A 13,018-nucleotide genomic window follows, 5' to 3' on the forward strand; every position below is an offset into this window, starting at 1 on the left:
AAGAGCTCTTCATGGATCTTCTTGCTTTTCAAGGGTCAATTTTAAAAAGAAATATGTTTCAAAAAATAAATTCTCTCAAAGAAAAATAGAGCGATCTTCTATCTTTTCAATGATCAATTTAAAAAAAATGTTTCAAGAAATGAATTTTCTCATAGAAAAGTAAATAAACATACCCAAATCCAAGACAAGTAGAAATAAAGTCCTGTAATGATTAAAACTAAAACCGATGGGAGTTACTGTCAATGAATAAAAGAAAAATGAAATGTATATGTTAGGAATCACCTTAAAAGTTTTTGCTTATGGATTGAACCCGAGCCATTGTCCAAAAGACCAAGATTTTCAAAAATTTCCCCATGACTTCTAACGTCTTTGATAGGATTCAGCTGAAATGGTTTTTAAAGTTTTTTTTTCTGTTAAAAGAAAATTATTCATGTAGGCCAAGTCTTTCCTGAACTTAGAGTGTTGAAATTTAACTTTTTTTTTTTTGTTTACCGAACCAAAACATGTGGGTAGCATAGTTTTTCGGAAAAAAAGTTTTTTCGGATATACCGTAAGTGCGTATATGAGTCAGTAAATGTTTACAGCTAAGACCTTAGGAAGGAAAGTTTATCATTTACAAGGTTTAAAAGGTATTTAAGAACATTTCAATTGAAGAGGGTATCCAGGGATTGGCCTTTTAGGACATTTACCCCTCCCAACCTTACGAGCTTTACTCTCTGTTGGGGATTAATGTATTTTTTGTATTTTTAAGTATATTAAATAAAGTATCTATCCATTTATCTATCTATCTATCTATCTATCTATCATCTATCTCACACTTTTCAGTCTCATTACTTTGTCGTTTGGATTGGCGGTGGTTATGGGAAGTGTTAGGAACTTCAAACCCACCAACACACCTCCTCCAAAACCCTTTCATTAGCTACAATCCCCTGGCCAGAAACGAGTTGGAACTCTTTCAATCTAGAACTCTGCGTAACATCAGCAAGGTTCTAGATTGGAACTCTTTTTCCAGATTAGTAAACTTGGCATAGAAGTGAATGAACCCAACATTAATTTGAATTTCATGAACACTTAAAATAATTGACATATCTCCCAGTTATGTAGAGTCAGATATTGCTCGCTATTTTCTTTTAGAATTTTAATTTCTTTTGTCTGAATTTCATCATCATTCCTTGAACTTTTTATGATGTTCTAGAGTTTGTGACAGAGCCTTTTCTATTTACCTCTTTGGAACCTCTTGTTTTTCCTATCCTCTTTTCGTACAACTTTATAAGTATCACTGTGTGTTTTCTCAAAGGGTTTCCTACTTATAGTTTGAATTTCAACCCCATTCTTCGATGTAGTCATGCTGTCTTAGGTTATTTGACAAAGCTTTCATGATACTACTTTTTGAACCAATGTGGTTTTTTCTAATTTCTTTTTGTAGGACCTTATAGGTGTCGCTTTATATTTTGTGATTGGGTTTCTGACTAATTTTTTGTTTAGTTTGGATTTCAACCTCATTCCTTGAACTAGCCATGCTGTCATGGATCAATTAACAGACCCTTCTTTTATATGCCTCTTTTTGAACCTGTTACTTTTCTTACCCTCTTTTTGTAAAACCTAGTAGATATCCTGTATATTTTCTAAAAGGGTTTCTTACTTATTTATTGTTTAGCTTGAATTTCGACGTCAGTCATGCAGTTTCAAATTATTTGACCGAGCCTTCTTTTTGAACACTTTTTTGTGAACCTTTTGTTTTTCCTACTCTCTTTTTGTAGAGCCTTATTAGTGTCCTGTATATTTTTTGATACGGTTTCTTACTTATTGTTTGTTTAGTTTGAATTTCAACTTCATTCTTTGAACTAGCCATGCTGTCTTGGATTAACTGACTGACCCTTCTTTTAAATGTCTCTTTTTGAAACTGTTGCTTTTCTTACTTTTATTTTGTAAAACCTTGTAAGCATCCTGTATATTTTATAAAAGGGTTTCTTACTTCTTTTTTTGTTTAGCTTGAATTTCAACGTCAGTCTTTGAATTAGTCATGCAGTCTCAGATTCTTTAACCGAACTTTCTTTTTTATACCTTTTTTGTGAACCTTTTGTTTTTTCTACTCTCTTTTCGTAGATCCTTATTGGTGTCCTGTATATTTTTTAATACGGTTTCTTACTTATTTTTTGTTTAGTTTGAATTTCAACTTCATTCTTTGAACCAGTCATGCTGTTTTCAATTATTTGACAGAATCTCCTTTTTGATACGTGTTTCTGAACTTCTTGTTTTTATATAATCATTTTTGAATGACCTTGTATATATATATATATATATATATATATATATATATATATATATATATATATATATATATATATATATATATATATATATATATATATATATATATATATATATATATATATATATATATATATATATATATATATATATATATATATATATATATATATATATATATATATATATATACATATATATATATATATATATATATATATATATATATATATATATATATATATATATATATATATATATATATATATATATATATATATATATATATATATATATATATATATATATATATATATTCAACCCCATATATAATTTTATATAATTATATAAAATTTACATATAATAAATTTTATAGTTAAATATAATTACATAATTATATATAAAACTATAATTATATATAATCATACACATAATTATATATAATTTCAGCCCCATTCTTTAACTATTCATGCTCTTTTCGATTGACTGAACCTTGCTTTGATACCTACTTTTCAACCTCTTGCTTTTTCCAATCTCTTTTTGTATGACCTTATAGGTATCGTTGTATATTTTCTGATAGGGTTCCTTACTTATTTTTTGTTTAGTTTAATTTCAACTTCGCTCTTTAAAGATGTAATGGTGTTTAAGAGTTTTTGACAGGAGCTTCTCTTTTGGTACCTCTTTTTGAACCTCTGGATATTTCTAACCTCTGTTCTTAGAACCTTATAGGTATCGCTGCATTTTCTTTCAAAGTTTCTGTGTTATTTTTTTCTTTCTTTTTTTTTTTTTTTTTTTTTTACTTGAATCCCCATGCCATTCCTTGAACTCTTCATGCTGTTTTAGATTATTTGACAGAACCTTCTTTTTTTATTGCATTTAGATTGAACTTTTCAAGTGTGGAGCAATTTATAAATTTTCCAAAAAGTCATTCTTGATTTATAATCCAGATAATGGCCTCATAAGCTTCCACTACAAAAGTGGAGAGCCACTTCGGCCGAGAAATTTATTGCCACAAAGTCCTAATTTTGTCAAGCCCTAAGCATGAATTTCATGAGACCGTGACATAAAACTTGATTTACGTTGGTACTATAATGTTTAGCACAAAATTAAAGCAAAGTCTAAATAATTTTTCATGGACTACGGATGAGGGAAAAATGGTTAAGCTGAATAATAAAAATCTGAAGTATGAACTAAATGGAGGTAAAAATGAGTAAACATGAAAAATACAACTATAGTCGTTTCACCTCGTTTCAAATCGTTTCATTCTTAAATCGCTTCATAACTCGGTTTGGCCATTTTGTCACTTGTTTTTCCCGTTTGGAAAAAAATGGTGTTGAACAAATTTTGTTTTTTTAACTTTTAATTTAGGTTTGTCAAGGATTAGCTGGAGTGTGTTTAGCTTTTATTAAGTGATCTTATAGCTCTTATAATCAACTTTTCGTTGATTTAGTGTTTAAATGCCGCTTGTGACTTCCTCCTCGTTTACCGACCATGGAGCCTTTGTGGCCTTTGTGGCCACATATAGATTGTTTGCTTAATTCTTTTATGAGTTATTTTACCTTATTCTAAACTAACACTAAACAAAAATACATTAAAAACAGTTCCCTATCCGCTAAAACTTGTACCACTAAATAAATATATTTTGCACACTAGCGCTCCCTTACACCTCCTGCTGAGAATTTTTTTCCCGTACATTTAGAAAATTTTTTTTTTTCAATTAGGCACTTACACATGGGGGGGGGGGGGGTCTTCGGGATCGTATGGTCCTGAAGTCCAAAAAAACTAATGTATTTTCGACGTGATTTACTTATTATAAACATTCATTTTGATTCCTCCCCTACAAAAAATGTTTGGGTACTCTTCCCCGAGATATTTTTTTTTTTTTGTACGCGCCTGTCTTCAAGTGCATGACTAAAATTTACGTATTTTATTGCACTGGTGCAGGTATTGAAGCTTAAATCCGTTTCAGGGAAGGGTGGAAATTTGGAAAAAAGACATAAAACAGGTAAAAACATTTAGCAAGTTGCAAAAATCATTCAATTTAGCAAAATGTTATCATTATATGGGAGGTTTTGAGAATTCAGGGTACAAGAATAGGTTTGAAAATTAATTTTAAGAGAACTAAGTCGCTTAGAATGGGAATAATCAAAGAGCAATAGGTAATGTTGGTTAACGTGAAGATTGATCAAGTGGATAGCTTCACTTACCTGGGTTGTAGTATTAGTAGGGATGGTAGATGCATTAAAGATGTTAAGGTATTGCATATGCATTAAAGATGTAAAGATTTTCAGGTATGATTAAGGTAATGAAAAGTAGAAAGTAATTAAATATGTTTTTATTTAGATATATTTTATGTAAGTGTGTTATATAAATACGTTTTTATGCCCATGCCCTTGATACTTTAAACGGAATTATTTTAGTTGGTTAAAAGCTGAGCAGAAAATGTAGCTCAATTTCTACAGAATATAATCGATTAAATTAAAATTGTCTAAATTAGTTTTAAATTGCCAATTTTACATTTGGATTAGATATTTTAGATTGGACATTAAATTGACATTTAAATTAGTCTAAATTGTCATAGAGTTCCGCATGAAAACATTAGATATTATCTTTAGATACGTTAGATACGTTAGATACGTAAACATTAGACACGTTAGATATTAAGCAGAAAGTTGTTCGAATAGTCAATTGAGAGAGAGAGGGAGAGAGAGAGATAGAGAGAGAGAGAGAGAGAGAGAGAGAGAGAGAGAGAGAGAGAGAGAGAGAGAGAGAGAGAGAGAGAGAGAGAGAGAAAGAGAACGAAACAGAGAAATGAACAAGAGACACGAAACGAAACCTCGACAAGAACATATCCCCTTCTCAAGTGGTCAGTGGTCAGTTAAGCAAGAGGGAAGAAGGGCCTACGTATGTGCCTGTGCCACATGCTAAGAAAGTCACCCTCCTCCACTTCAAGGCAAAAAATTATGCGGCAAAAAGCTAGAAAAAGAACGGTAAGAACAAAAAAAAATTTCAACGACGGCAAACTAACATTTGAATATAGCTTGATCTATTAGAAAAACAAAAGTTTCGAAAAATAAAAACTAATTATCAGTTTCCTAAGTAAGAGTCTTATAAATACAGAAGTCTATCATTCCCTATGAGGGTTGAATATTTGGAAACAGCATAACGCAGATGTAATGTATCAAAATTTTAATGAATCCCCTAGATACGTCAACCGACTTCAGCCGCTCTAGAGGGGTCCCCTATATGGTATTGAAAGGGAAATCCTGATATTTTGCCCCTTAAAAGCATTCCTTCCGCTTGCTTTCATTTGAAGGATATTGGAATTCTGATTTCATGGTTCTAGGGAGCGCCAGATAAGAAAACAATTTAGAGATGAACATAGTTTCTTTCTTACATTCAGTCGTAGAGCTACTGGAGTGGGGGGCTCTTGGGGTTAATTTTAATTCAAGAAAAATATATTGTAAAAAATGTTTGAATAATTAAGAACTAAGAGAATTTAATGGCCTCCCACTTGAACTGTATCTCCAACTGAATCGATCCAGTTAAAAATTAAATAAGAAAGCTTTTCAACTAAGAGTAAAGAACAAAATTAAAAGTTAAAACGAATAGAAGCTATCCCAAATATGAGGGGACTGCCCCCCTCTTCAACCTTTCCTCTCTGCACTAAAGTCTCAATTCTTTAAAAATAATTCTCATTAAAATTCAATGGTCTTGTGTTTGAGCAGTCTTACTGAAAGAATTGCGACGAAAAATCAAAATCCTGTGTAAAGAGTAAGGATTGAGGAATGTCATGGGATAATTTCTATTCGTTTTAAGTTTTAAAGTTGTTTTTTATTTTCAGCTGAAAAAAAATCTTTTTTATTTAATTTATGATCGTTTTCCAAATTATACTATGAAATACCCTGCCATCGCCCCCCAATGTTAAATTTTCCTTGAAAATCTCCTCTGGAAATTTTCCTTCCCACAGAAAAAATTTCCCATAGATTATCTCCACGCATGAAATTCCCCCCAAGAAAAATGCACACGTGTTTCCTAATTCCAAATGCTACATGTCAGCAATGGGCCAAGTGTGTAGCTTATAGCCCTTTCCCCAGGGACCATGGGGATCAGGTCATCCTCAAAGGCGTGATTATTGGGTCTTTTAACTATGTTGAATTAGATGACCATCTAAAAATTTTAATTGGATGTTTTTTAGGTAAAGAAGGACGTGTCGAGAGGGCTAGAAAAATATAAAATTAAACTATAAAAAAAGGATTTGCATTTGAAAGCGATGATCAACTCTAAATGCTATCAGAAACAAGAGGTCGTCTTTTGTCGCCTCATCAAGGTTTATTAGTTAATTTTGTGAGATCATTTTTATTGTTTATGTCTTATCCACTTTTTTCTGTATATTTTACTTCAATATTTATTTTTTTCGATGTATATAGGTAATAGGTAAGTGTTATTATTATTATTATCAAATTACTATAAAAAAATTGTTCTATCATTATCATATTATTGCCATATCTTAGAAGCCAACGGAAATATTCCTTGCACTGCTTACAGGTACTTAATAAAGCCAGATAAGCCGAAACCGATTCTTCTGTTTCTCCTTTTTTAAGTGAAGTGTATTCTTTTAAGTAAGGAGCGAAGCCCCGAGTAAAGAAGTGCCGAGGAACACCGAATGCAGCTGCGTCAGTTTCAGACAGTTCGGTGCTGCAAGAGGTTGCTAGTAGCAGCAGTTGTTCGTACTTATCGGTTATATAATACACACTCGGGAAGTGAAGTTCAATTAATGCTAATGAAATGAAACAAAATATGATGAATATATAATAGTTTAGAAACAAATTTGGGCTATAAATTTGCACATTAGGGGGGGGGGGGGTAAAGCATAACATATATTAAACACGTAAACTAACCATTGCGATATTTAATATATGCTATGCTTTACCAATATTCAAATATATAGCCGAAATTTGTTTGCATAAACCAAACCAAAATACAAACTAAATACTTTAATAAAATATAGCTACAATTTATTTTGCAACCAAACCAAAGCTAAGTCTATGGTATAAAGAAGTTGCTTGACCAGTTTCTTGTGTCATGCTCGCATCATTCGCGATCGAAATTGTACAATGTTTATTATATAACCGATAAGTACGGAGTTGTTTTTTCATGTGATGATCATCTTTTTCAGCTGCCACAGCCAGTAGTGAGGGTTCGGCATTTTTGGAAACTGCTTCTTCTGGATTCGGTTTTCTCGTTCTTCAGCTGGTTAGACTTCTTAATATTTTCCAAAAGTTTTCAACTCAATTTTTGTGTTATTCAATTCGCTTATCTACAGAATGATATAACACATAATATTAATCCAAGTGGCTGTCCTAAGAAAGACAGGAAAGCAATTGATACAGGGCGACCATATATATATAACACAGACTGATCAGTGTAGAGATAGATAGATGAACGTGTTTGTCTATTTAGCTAAAAAGCGTCATTCAAAAAAAACATTTCATACAAAAATAAGAACACAATAGAAACTATATTGATTAATTTAGCAAATAGACAAAACAAACAGAGAAAAACAATTCATCCCTCCCATCTGTCGCGAACTTAATAAAACAGACTATATTAACCATGATTCTTTTAAAATCGTTTCTGCAATTCCTGGAAAAGTCAGTGAATTACTTACCCCTAAAAGAGCAATTATTTATTAAACGAAGTTCCTGACATTCGCATTAAACACTTTTTGGGGTTTCCCCCCTTACCCAACACCGTGGTATTATTACATGACACGTTATACGCTTACAAAGCATATTTGCTCATATCATTCACTACGTAAAAAAAGCAAAAAAAAAGAAAGAAAAAAAAAACATTTCAACCTTCTGTAACACCGGTGGGAAGCTTTAATTTCAATTTTAATGATATTAACTATTCTACCAGAACCCAATATTGGTTATAATTGAAAATGCGTAGAATACTTCACCAGCGGAAATAAGAAAAGACCAATCTATAGTGACAAATGAACGTTTTGTTTACCGTGTTCACCCACAGGACTACAAGAGCCCTTCAGGCTTGCAAAATTGTAATTAAGCCTAATTACTACACATACCTAACTAAGCCTCTATTATAATAACGACTATAAGGAAAACCAAGTGTAGAGTAATAAATCTGACTTAAATCTAACAACAACGAATCTAATTAAAATGGAAGCACGAAATGTTGAAAACACAGGTTTTTTAAAGGATTTGTCAGTCGAAACCATAGGATAACTGTTCTTACAAGTGTATTCTTTTATATCCGTAGGGATGGCTTTAAAGGGGCCTAATACTTTCGTTTCTTAATCAGATTAAATAAAAAAAAACAAGTTTTTTCAAATGAAAGTAAGGAGCGACATTAAAACTTAAAACGAACAGAAATTACTCCGTATATGGAAGGGGCTTTTCCTCCTCAACGCCCAGCTCCTTACACTAAAGTTTGACTCTTTCTCTTAACTCTCCTTCTTAAAACAGTAAAAAAAAACTTTAGCGTAAAGAGCGGGGCGTTGAGGAGGAAAAGCCCCTTTCATATACGGAGTAATTTCTGTTCGTTTTAAGTTTTAATGTCGCTCCTTACTATCATTTAAAAAAAGTTATTCTTTTATTTAATTTCTGGACGTTTTTTAATTAATGCATGTTTTGATCTTGGCTCTCCGCACATAATTTATTATAACGAAATTTGCATATTTTTTTTTTTTTGGCTAAATCGCTTTCTCATAGTTTTAATCGGAAGATTTTGAGAAAAAAGGAGCGAGGGAGGAAGCCTAGTTGCCCTCTAATTTTTTGATTACTTAAAAAGGCAACTAAAACTTTTAATTTTTTACGAACATTTTCATTAGTAAAAAATATACCTAATTTACGAATTAAGTTACGTGACGAACTACTATATTCATATGTTTTTATTGTGTATATGAGGGGGTTCATCCCTCGTTGATACCTCGCTCTTTACACTAAAGCTTAAATTCTTTCCCAATTCCTTAAGAATGACCCTTGAATCACAAAGGCCGTAGAATAAATAGTCGAAATTACTAAAAATACTTTAGCGTAAAGAGCGAGGTATTACGAGGAGGTAAACCCTTCGTATGCGTCATAATTTCTGCTTGTTTTAAGTTTTAATGCTGCTCCTCACTTTCAGCAGAAAAAACTTTTCATATTTATTTTTTCATTGTTTTTTAAATAATGCTAGAAAATCCTGCGCCCCCTTCATTGAAAGTCTCTTCCCAATTGAGAAGTTTTTCCATGGAAATATCCTCCCACGTATCCCCCCCCACCTCAAATCTCCCTCCCAAACCAAAAAAATCCCCCTGAAAACGTCGGTACACTTCCCAGTAACCATTACTATATGTAAACATAGGTCAAAGTTTGTAACTTGCAACCCCTCCCACGGGGACTGCGGGGGAGTAAGTCGTCCCCAAAGACATAGTTATTAGGTTTTTCGACTATGGTGAATAAAATGGCTATCTCAGAATTTTGATCTGATGACTTTGGGGAAAAAATGAGCGTGGGAGGGGGCCTAGGTGCCCTCCAATTTTTTGGTCACTTAAACAGGGCACTAAAACTTTTAATTTCCGTTAGAATGAGCCCTCTCGTGACATTCTAGGACCACTGGGTCGATACGATCACCCCTGAAAAAAAACAAACAAAAAAACAAATAAACACGCATCCGAAATTCCACATTTTTGTAGATAGGAGCTTGAAACTTCTACAATAAGGTTCTCTGATACGCTGAATCTGATGGTGTGATTTTCGTTAAGATTGTATGACTTTTAGGGTGTGTTTTTCCCTATTTTCTAAAATGAGGCAAATTTTCTCAGGCTCGTAACTTTTGATAAGTAAGACTAATCTTGATGAAAGATATATATTTAAAATCAGCATTAAAATGCAATTTTTTATGTACTACTGGTATCAAAATTCCATTTTTTAGAGTTTTGGTTACTATTGAGCCGGGTCGCTCCTTACTACAGTTCGTTACCACGAACTGTTTGAAACCAGTAACGCAGCAAGTCGCTTCATTGGCAAAATGCATCGATGAAAAGATTGGGTTAGTAGCTGGCAAGTACGCAGGGGGGGACTTTCGGCCCCCCCCCGAAATTTTATGAAATGTTTAATTCCCCATGGTTTCTTGGGATTTCTGGCAAAATTAGGACATTTATTAAGAATGTAGATACATGTGTGAAGCCTTTTTTTGGGGATATTACAGCATGCAATTATCCGGTCAAGTCACTGCCCAATTATTAACCCACTTTCTGTCTAACTTTTTACCCTCTTTGAAGTAATTAGCAATTGTACTATTATTTTTTTTTTTGTAAAGAGAGTTTCCTTTCCACAGCAAAATAGAATTATCCTTGATATTATGGAGTTTATCTCCCCTTTTCAGGATAAAGTACAGCTTGTAATGGATCAATTTTGGAAACTATCATTATTCATTAAAATCTACGTTTTTGCAATAGAAGAACAACCCCCACAGCACCCATATTGCACTTTTAACCCTAGAATTTCCCTTTCAGTGGGATATAATATATTAATCACTGGTTCTAAATCGCTATGAACATAACCTGGGCCTAAAATGTACTTTTGTGGCTTCAGTCTTCTTCCCCCCATCCGCTACAATACTACAGGTTAAAGTTAATCTGTATTTTCCGATATACGTCTTTTTTCATTACAAAATAAGTGCTACTTTATATCTGCTGTTTCGAAGGTTTTAGCCCCCCGAAAAAAATCATGCGTACGTGCCTGGTTAGTAGGAATATATTCTGGAATCGATTCTTTGTTGTTAACAGTAGAAGGACAATTTATAAGCTATATTTTACCAGACATTTTTGTAACTTCTGGCTACAGGGTGTCAGATATGGCTTACAAGTGGGGAACGGAGGGTTTAGTCTGAGTTTATTTTTATCCACGCATATAAAATTTAAAGTCTAAGTTTGCATATCGCAAACTGATAGCGTAAATAAATTGCATAGTTTAGGAAATAGAAAAACAATCACAAAAGGGTCTTGGAAAACGAAGAGAGGTCTTGAAAATCCTGGAAAACGTGATAAAAGAGATGGAGCTGTAACAAATTGTCATGTCGGCCATTTTTTTGTAGACAGCCTTTCCTATCTTAAAAGTGCTGAAATGCAATCAATCAAGAAAGAGGAATCCAACTTCAAACAGTCAAAAAACTATACAAATTACCAGTTTCTTAAGACAGCTTACTGCCACGTGGAGGTACATTCATCCCTAGTCGCTAAACATCACAATACAAACATCTAAACATTCGAATCACGATAAAAAAAGCAATTATGATAGAGGGTTATTTTTTTAGACTGAAATGATTCATTTTAGGATTTATCTCTTTAACTGTTAACTGGCAGGGTGGAAAAAAAGTTACACTAACTGCAGGGTGGGGTCTTATCCCAAGGATCAGTTTTTAAGACTGTCTATCAAAATTTTGTCACAGTGAGAAAAAAATGGTATATGTTAAATTTAAATTCCAAAAATTAAGAGTATAGAAAACTCTACATATTGATGCCTTATTTTATAAGAGTCTTACCCCAAACTTTTCAGTAATTTAATATTTTTTATCGAACCTGAATATTTAGAATATACATAATCTGGAACCTGGACCGTATATCCCTTTTTCTATGTTGCAGCTGTCACTGCAGCCATGACAGGAAATACTGAGAAACAGAGCTTCCTTGAGAGCATACTTTGGACAACTTCTTAAGAAAACTCTATAAAATTGTCATTTTTATACATATATATACTGGAAAACGGATGAAGCTTGTTATCTCTTAAGATCTCCCAAGATCTCCAAATGAGATAGGGGGAAGTAAGAATCAAATAGGAGTCTCAAAGAAGCGTAAGTAATAGCTAAGGGCAAATTCTGTCCTTTAAATCAATATAAATAATAGAGAAGAACTTTTTTAAAGAAAAGTTAAAGCTGGTGCTAGTGAAATAAAAATAAAATATTTGTATATTTCTGGTTTTAACAAGATGCACTCATAAATGCTTAGCAAGGACCGAAAGTAAGTGCCAAACTCAAATTTGGGAAGACCTCAAGTCGAGTCAGTCAAAGCTCAGCACAACGTTCATTTTTCAAAGTTATGGAAATATAGCTTCTCTTAAAGTTCAACTTTAGACTATAGTCAGGTCCTACAAAGCTTGGATTTGTGTGCCATGTCCAAGTATTTGAGTCAGATAATTGTGCATTTAGTTTCCGCAAAATTTAGATACTAGATTAAGCTTAGATTAAGATTAAGCTAGATTAAGATGCTAGATTAAGTTTGAGCAGATGGAGCTCAAAATGTAAGTGGTTGGGAAAATGTACAAACTGAGTTTTTCAATAAAACTACTTCAAAAAGTATTTGTCAATATCTAGAGGGGGAATCTAAGGGAATAAATACCCCCACCAAAATTGACCCTGCAGGGGACTTTCAGACATCCGAAACTATCAGCGCTTTTATAATTAATAAATAAAAAACAAGCTTTTTAAACTGAAAGTAAGGAGCGACATTAAAACTTAAAACGAACAGAAATTACTTCGTATATGAAAGGGGCTGCTTCCTCATCAACGCCCCGCTCTTTACGCTAAAGTATGACTCTTTCTCTCAACTCTTCTTTTTAAAACACTAAAAAACTTTTAGTGTTGAAATCTCTACAATAGGGTTCTCTGATACGCTGAATCTGATGGTGTGATTTTCGTTAAGATTCTATGACTTTAAGGGGGTGATTCCTCCTATTTATAA

The sequence above is a fragment of the Artemia franciscana genome, chromosome 12 (assembly GCF_032884065.1).
Source record: "Artemia franciscana chromosome 12, ASM3288406v1, whole genome shotgun sequence".
NCBI lineage: Eukaryota > Metazoa > Arthropoda > Branchiopoda > Anostraca > Artemiidae > Artemia > Artemia franciscana.